This window comes from Mastomys coucha, unplaced genomic scaffold (genome assembly GCF_008632895.1).
Source record: "Mastomys coucha isolate ucsf_1 unplaced genomic scaffold, UCSF_Mcou_1 pScaffold11, whole genome shotgun sequence".
In the NCBI taxonomy this organism is placed as follows: Eukaryota; Metazoa; Chordata; class Mammalia; order Rodentia; family Muridae; genus Mastomys; species Mastomys coucha.
The window spans coordinates 4841962-4850405 of record NW_022196893.1 but is presented as its reverse complement, the minus strand read 5'-3'; the positions used below and the strand labels follow the sequence as shown (position 1 = coordinate 4850405).

Here is an 8444-nt window from a genome sequence, read left to right as displayed (position 1 = left end):
GGGGAAACTGGGAATGGAGAAATTTACATGTAAATAAAGAAAATATCTAATAATAAAGAAAAAAATGAGGGTTGGTGAAACTGGAGCTGGGACGATGACTTAGTCAATAAAGTGCTTGCCACACAAGCATGAAAACCTGAGTTTGGATGCCCAGAACTAATAGAAAATCTGGGTACAGCCACCTGCACCTGTAATCCCAGCACCAAGAAAACAGGAGGATTTGGGAGTTTCTTCTTTAGTCAGCCAGTCTTCACAAATAGATAATCTCCAGGTCTCATACTTAAGTAAGATTAAGTCTATTACTTCAGTCTCAAAGAGTAAGGTGGAAGGTGATTGAGGAAGACCTCCAGTTTTAACCTCTGTCCTTCAGGCACACATGTGCATGTGCATGCATGTGCACATGCATGCACACACACACATGCACACACATGCACAAACACCCCACCCTCCTCCCACAAAATAAGTACTGGTTTGGACAACAGCCTTCAAATAGAGGAAAACTGAATCTGATTCTAGGGACAACAATTCTTCAAACCCTTGGTTGCATGGTTCAGAGTTCTGAAGATGATTAGTTATTGATGGTACATAAGCATAGGATGAGAAGTTCTTGGGTAGGAACAGGGAGACTTGAGACGGTGCTGGATGAGTTAAAAGCAATCAGGATGATGGTATGTGCAGGGCAGGCAGAGAGCATGGGATTTATCCTTTATGCTGAGTGTGCCTTGGGATCACATGGGTCATGATTGGATTGACAATTTAGAGTTTTTATTTTTCCAGCACTACAGAGGCTGGAGGTCCACAGGTGGAAGGCAGATGGCAGAGGAAGAGGGTGTGGTGCTCCTCCAGGTGTGAGGATAAGCCGTTCTCAGCAGCAGCAGCAGCAGGCCCAGTCAATGATCACAGCTGCAGAAGAGTCCGGGAACAGCAGAATGGAATTGTCCATTCTGAGCAGCATATGTTGAAGGCAGCTTGGTGCTGCACAGTGTCTCTGTCCCCCACCATGCAAGCAAGAGCAGGAAATATATTTTCTTATGGTCAATAGAGTCATGTGGGCCCAGAAGTAAGACCCTGAGCACTAGGTCGGCATCACTGAAGTTGTGGCAGGGTAGGATGTCTTTGGTCACTGGAGGTTTTCTCCTGACAATGAGCATGTAAGGACCACATGAAAATATTGATTGCCATGAAGAATTCCCTTGGGAGAACTAGGAACTGGGCATGGGTTTGAAGAGAAAGTAAGCCTTAGGTGAACCTTGAAGAATGAACTTGGGGCAACGCTAAGCAGAATAAATGGAATGACACGGAGACTGGGGATTGGAAAGCTTGTAGAAAACAAGACAGACAGACAGACCTCGAGGAATACAAGGTGCAGAGTGGAAATATGCTAAAGATACAGAAGACACATAGGAAGAACTGGGAAGGCCTTCAAATGCTAGGATAGAAAGTTGTGGATTTATCCTTATGCAGAGTGACTGGGAGGTTTGAAGTCATGGAAGATGTGGGCAGACTCAAATCTTATAAAATGTAGTCAGAGAGCAGAGTGGAGGTTGGATGAGAGGGGATGAGGTGGGGCAGATGGGAACCATTTGGGATACTTCAGTCATCCAGGTGAGCAACTGGCTAGCTTGTGCCAGTAGTGCGGTAGGAAGGCTGGCAGGAGCGACAGAAAGGTGAGCATCAGGGATGAATGGGGCTGTGCTGTGTCAGGATGAAATCTAAGGAATGGTGGTGGATTTTTAGATCACTTAGAAATGGGGAGCTGCAAGACACAGGATAAAACAAGAAAAAAAGTGAGGGGCTCAAGGTCAAAGCTAGGATTATCACAGCCTCCTATTTGAGAAGGCTTGTCCATCTGAGGGCACGTCAAAAATTCTTTTTATTTTTCTACTGCTAGGCAGTGCACCAAGGGGTCTGCTTTCTTGTGTTCCAGAGACCTGCAACAATGATAACGGATAAACTCTGGAAGCTTTATTTCATCACCACCCAACACCTTCAGTGGACAAAAACTCCAACCTAGACAACAGCCTGGCTAATAAATTAGCCATCTGAAATCAATTATAGCTTGACAAAGTGGTTTTTCTCAAACTCATGTCTTCTTAAATGTTGGAGTGGTAGAAAGAAACACTCCACAGCCTGGGAAAAGCAACTAGAAAAAAAGAAAAGAAACGATTGTCAAGGTTTTTTTTTTCTTCTGCCAACCAAGGCTCTGTGCACAGGCAGAGTATCGATTCCCCAACAGGATGTTATTTCTGGGACCTTAAGAGGGCACAAATAACCAAGCCTTTACTTGAATAAGGTCAGTTCCCCTAGGGAACAATTAGTAAACCAGGGGAAGTTTGCAAATAAATGCTGGTGGAATTAATACGTGAACAGAGAGTGCATCATTAACTCACTCATTCGCAAAAGGGAAGCAAGGATCAATACTTGCAGAACACCCACTGAAGCCAGGCTCAAGAGGGATCTCACCCACATCCACAGACGTGGACTTTTCTGTCCCTATCTTACCCAAAAGGAAGTTGAGTCACAAGACTTTAAGTGTCTTGTTCAGAATTAAAACTACTGGCCTGCTGAGTTGGAATTCACCTGAGTGTGTTTGGGGGCTAGATCTCAGGGTAGAAATGTCCTAATGGTGCAGAACACAGGGAGGCAAAGGCTGAGCAAAGGGAAACTAGAACAAGAAGTATTTCCAGAATGGGAACATATTTCCCATTGTAATTGGTCTTGAAGAGCAGTTTGGGGGATGGCCGGGGCACTGCAAAGGGTGGGGGGCTATAAAACCACAGACTTTTCAAGACTTTATAGTTTCCATCTATTCCTGACTTCATTTAAGTCTGAAACATTACTGGGAACATAGTCAGAGCCAAAGCCTGTGCCCCTCCCTCCTCCTTGTGCACCGGCTCGTAAAGATTCCGGGCAGCAGCTGCAGCCATTGAAACGGTTTTCATTTCCTTCCTTTGTGTGAGCTGCAAGGAAGCACAGAACGAGGGAGTGGGGGTGGGTCTGATAAATGATTCCCCAGGAAGGCAACTTCATAAATGGGTTGGAATTAAAATACAAGATGCTCGAAGCCCTCCTACTCGCTCATGGTTAATGCCGAAATGCGCTGGGGCCTTGGCTTTATTCACTTGACTCTGACGGCTTTGCTTATGAGTTGTAAATCTGCTGGGAGAAAGTGAGTTTGGAGCAACAGACGGCTGCAATGCTTTCCCTAGTTGATGTGCTCAGAAATGGAGTATTCCTGCCAGTTGGGCTCAGCAAATTCTCCTTCAGTGTACAGGGAGCAGACAATATGGGGTTCAGAACCACGGACAGCGCCCAGCCCCAGGCGCCTGTTTCTGGTTAACTGGGCTGTTTCAGAACCTTGGACAGGACCTTTCTCAGCCACCCGCGATCTGATCAGGAAGTCCGAGCTAGGGAAGACTGGGAGGGTTAGCTGGAGAAGGTCTCCAGTTTTGGTTGCTCTTAGGCTGATGGAGCCTGGCACGGATGACAGAATGAGTTAACGACAGATGGTACAAAGGGATGCATTTTGTGAAATAAAAATGGTAACTTCTCACACCTACAAGGCCAAGTGCAATGGACAATACTGTACACAGCTTCTGCCACCAGTTCCTAACAATACACCATAAGGCAGGCTGACCCATTTCTGAATTTGAAGGTCAACTTGAGCTCACATCCTTGAAAAGGTCACTCAGAAAATCAGGAGCAGGGCCAGAGTCACAGCATGCCCTCCCAGAAGATGAGGACCAAACTGGAGGTGGGACTGATAGGGAGTCTGGCTTAAGACACCACTGTCTTCTCTGCTGTTTCATTAATAACGTTAATGAAAACACACTCTCTCTCCCTAAGACACAAATTCCATCATGTCACTTCTCCAGTTTTAAGTCTTTTAAGGGTTGGTTCCCTATGACCACAGGAAAAAGGGAAAACCTTTTAAAAGACATTCAAAGCTTTTCTAAGCATGACTCCAGCCTGCTTTGCCCACACCAACTCTTGGCACCTCTTCCCAGTACCTCAGCTTTCAGTGCCAGGGTAGTGGTGCCAGAGAGTCCTGTCCAGTGGTCAGGTGCATTCATCGTCCTCTTGTCTGCAGGGATCTTCCTCCCCTATCAGCTGAGGATGGGTGATGAACGGACTCTGTCTCAACCAAAATTCACCACCAGTATCTCATCCTCCATGAAGCTTATACCGGCCCAACAGGCAGAGCTTAACATTCTGTTCTGTGTTTGCACACGGCTTTGTTTTTACCTCAATTATCACATTTATCACACTATAGTCTAATTATTTGGGCACATTACTTTCTTCCCAACTAAGCTGTGAGCACCTCCAGGGCAGGGACTCCAGCAGATTTCTCTCTGTTTACCCCGCCAATACTGAGATGCAAACGCTCACAGGGTGTGCTTGTAAAGAGAACCTGGGACCAGAAGAGATAGTTTGCAAAAGTAAAATGATGACAGGAGCCATTGCTCTTTAATGAGGCACCTCACAAATGCCTGAGGAGCTTGGAATGTGTGGGCCTGAAAGAGCATTCACATGCCAGTGGATCTATCTGATACTGGGATGTCCTAAACCACCCGAGAGTACAGACCATGAGGATCTTGAGCCTGTCTATGGTGGAATGAATGTGACTTGGAGTGGTAGATCTTCTGACTCAGTCCTCTGTCCTGATGCTTTCATTGGTAGTGAGGATGGAACTCTTGAGTATTGATTAACCTTATGATGGACAGATTTGACACTTTCAATGTGTTTGGATCTTAGGTTATAATGGTTAAGGTTCATCCTACAATTCAGGAAACCTTTACTGAACACTTGCCAAGATCTCTATGCCAGAAAGCTGATAAATCTAGATCTTGACCCTTTACAAAGAATAACCTGAGTGAGGACTATGAGTGATCACAAGCCATGGGAAGGCAGGCCTTGGATAGTGGGGTTAGAGAAAGCCCCCAGGTTGAAATAACATACAGCCAGCCTTCCATATCCATGCCACTGCATCTTCAGAGTCAACCAACCATGGCTGGGTTGGGACTGTTTGTTTAGTTTTTTTTTTTTTTTAATGCATCACGCTAACATGTATAGAATTTTCTTCTAATACCCCTCTAAACAATACCACATAACCATTACAGAGGCATAATTTGCATGGCATTAGCTGTTGTAAGTCATCTAGGGCTGATTTAAAATACACAAGGGGGTGTTCAAAGCTTAGATAGAGATATGATAGCATTCTATACAAGGATATGAGCATGCACTAGCTTTAGTATTCATAGGGGGTCCTGAGACCAGTCCCCGGAGGATACTAAAGGACATCTGTGTGTACTGAGGCTCAAGTGGGGCTGAAGCATGGAGTGATGGATGCCAGCTCCACATGGCAGCTCTTGTTTGAAGGCGTTGGGTTCTTAGAAGATCCTGCTCAGGTGCAGGCTTTGGACCATCTCTCCTAATCTGTAACTGTAAGCAGCCAAAACACCAACTGAAGTTGCCTCTCATTTTAAAGGCAACCGTTGGATGAGGTTGGGGGCAACGGGAAGGCTAAGTTCCTTCTATGTCATTAAGCCAGCTCCCACTGTCCTAGCAGCCGCTCTAGTACCACCACTTCAAGAATGTCATGCCTTGAAGCATATTCCTCCATCACAACTAGACTAAGCTGCTAGTGGGTGCCTAATTTGGGGTGATATTGCAAAATCTGTTAACAATTAGTGCTCAGGCTCTACTATACCAAGTGAAAGAGTTCACTGGTGCAAGTCTGTCACATGTCATCCCTCCTGCCCCCCAAAGCATAAAAGTCAATTCAGTTTGTGAGTTAGCCCCACTGCTAATAGGGGGCTGAGCTATTCCAAATACCCTTTGGTGTGGTGCCTTTTCCAGATACAACCCTCACAAAGTCCTCTTAGGTCGTCAGGACAGTAATGTGTTATTACTTCCAGCTCATGAGTGGTGCAATAGAAGCTTGGCCAGAGAGAGTAGATTGGTCAGAATGAGGGGTTTGGACAGGTTTACTTTCTTGAGATTCAAGCCACTCTCTCTAGGATCAATTTCTGGACTTCTAGCTTGGTACACTGCATCTCTGTGAAATAACTGGACTGAATGACTCTTAGGTTTATCCCTAAGCACCCAGCATATGGACTGGAGCACAGCAAGCTATCCCAAGTGTCAACCAATGAGTGATGCTCTGCCTTAGGACTGAGAGCTCCCCGCAATCAGTGGGTGCCTGTGAATGAAGTACCTGGCTGTGCTTTAATTCCTCCATCTACAGAATATGGATGCTGATTGAGGAGACTCACAGAAGCACCTGCCACTTTAGAAAGCCCTGGATTTAAATTTTGTTCTGTGGTGATCACCAGGAGGGTTCTCAATGCCATCAGGCCACAGACTCCATCTGAGCAAGACAGGATGAAGATGTCACTCCTCCTCAACAAAGAGGTTTCAGCAACATAAAACAATCCCGGAAAGTGGCTTAAAACAGTGACTGGCTGGCCAAAGTGCTAGTCAAGAGTCTAGCTCTTTGGAGCCCGTGGCAACCACATAGGGAAGGGGTTCCAAGGCCTGTTGTCTCAATGATGCTCCACAATTTCACAATCTGTTTTTCAGTCCTCAGTTACCTACTGTGTGCTGGCACTCAGAGGACATGGAGATAAATGAGTCTCCCAGCCTGCCACAGGTCGACTAGGACAGATAAGCAACAGGCACAAACAGGCTCATCCTTCTCTCATTTGGCTCCTCAACCGAGCAACTGAACTGCAGAGATTGGAAGAAAAAAAATAGGGATGAAGGAGGAGAGGGAGGGGGACGCAAGGCCATATCAGCTTTGCGAAAGAGGATGTTTCAAGTGGAATGCGGGGCTAATTTAAATCCCAAAATGACTGATGTATTTTCCATGGTGTTTTATTAATCAGCCCCAGACGGAGCACAATTTGCAAATTTCATGTGGCAGCTATTAAACATTTTCTCCTATGTAAGTAAATGAAAGGGATTTACTAATTCCAGCAGACACTTCGTGAATGGCTGATGGGAGCACACGCACCAACACCGGCGGACACTGAAGTTGCTCAAGATGGGAAGCAACAGTCAGATTCCAGCGCTAAGCCTTCACACATTTTCTGAGCCCCAGAAGGCTCGATGAGTATTGATACAGTTATCAAAGATGGTGGTTGTTTAGGCAAAGATTCCAGATGGAGTAGGGACTGTCCTGTAGGGAAACATGAGGAAATAAAGCTGTTTGATAATGTCCTGGGACTATTGGCCTCCTTCTGCTACCATAGCCTACTCTGCCCTGGGCATTCTGGGACATTCAAGCAGGTCTCTTGATAGGCAGAGGAAGTCACAGATCTCTAGATCTCCTTCTGCTCTCTCTTAAGATAGCCATCTGGAAGAATACTATTCCAGGGACTATTTTTTTTTCCAAATGTTCTCCATACCTTACACCTTGCGAAGATCCATGGTTTGGGATTTTTACTATTGGCCACAGTCAGTGATATCCATCAGTGAGTGTTTATTAACTTCCTTCAGTGTGGGAGAAATTAGAAGCATACAGAATGGGTCATAAATGCTGGGTGATAGCACGTGACAGATGTGGGAGAGGTGACAAGAGCCAGATACTGGGTCAGATGAGCCCACATTCCTGATGACAGGACCCGGGAACCCCAGCATCTTAGAAAATGGCAAAGAGATAGCTTGATGTCTCTTGGTACAGCTCTATGGCTATATCCATCTCTGGGTCTCGATTTACTTATCTATAAAAGAGAGCCTTGGAATTAGCTCCACTCTGGCAAGAAGACCCTAAACCATATTCATCTTCTCCTCAGGGGGGAATGTATTGCTAGGAAGAAAAGTGAAGCCTCAGGAGAATAGAGCTAGTTAGTGATCCCAGATAGGTAGGTCTCCTGGCAGTTGTGGGAAGAGAGACCGCCCTCCTATTGAAGGACCCTCATACCCAGAGCCCACCCACACTGTGGAGTGTGGTGACTTTGGTTATTTATCATATCCTTAGCCTTGACTTACTAGCCTTGAACTAAATCTTCTCTGTAACCTAGCAGGCAGCTGTGCATGGCACATTTGTGCTGTGCAGTCTCTGCCTGGCTCTGAGGATGTGGTAGGAACCTGATATGCTCTTTGCTCTACATGACCACCAAGGCCAACTCCTTTTCTACTTTGTCCACATCAACCATGATGTATACAGGGCACTTTCTCCTACCCATCTCTTCTTCAACATTCCTACACGGCAGAGCCTGCCCCTCTGCAAAATGGTACTGTTTTCTTCCATCCATTTAATTCACTTGTACACACAGTCAAACCCCACCCATTTCATATGGTTAATGATACATATGACACCCTCTTGCTCATTGTCCAAGAATCCCCAGGTATACAGAACTTCTTCACTGTGGTAAACACTTATTAACTAAATGTTTTTCTTGTGAGATCTCATAGCAAGGCTAAGAACAGGAGGCAACACC

At 45.6% G+C, this 8444-nt stretch overlaps 1 long non-coding RNA gene across 2 annotated transcripts in view; it reads left to right on the top strand.

Moving 5' to 3' along the window:
* Nucleotides 1–2048, top strand: part of LOC116081089 — a 12005-nt gene extending 9957 nt beyond the window's left edge. Inside the window, exon 3 of one of the 2 annotated variants that reach the window (XR_004114711.1) lies at nucleotides 1928–2048. This is a non-coding gene — a long non-coding RNA (uncharacterized LOC116081089). Of the gene's footprint in view, nucleotides 1–777; nucleotides 887–1927 lie in introns of those variants that run through there. The other variant, XR_004114712.1, reaches the window with a different exon arrangement.
* Nucleotides 2049–8444: the final 6396 nt, after the last annotated feature.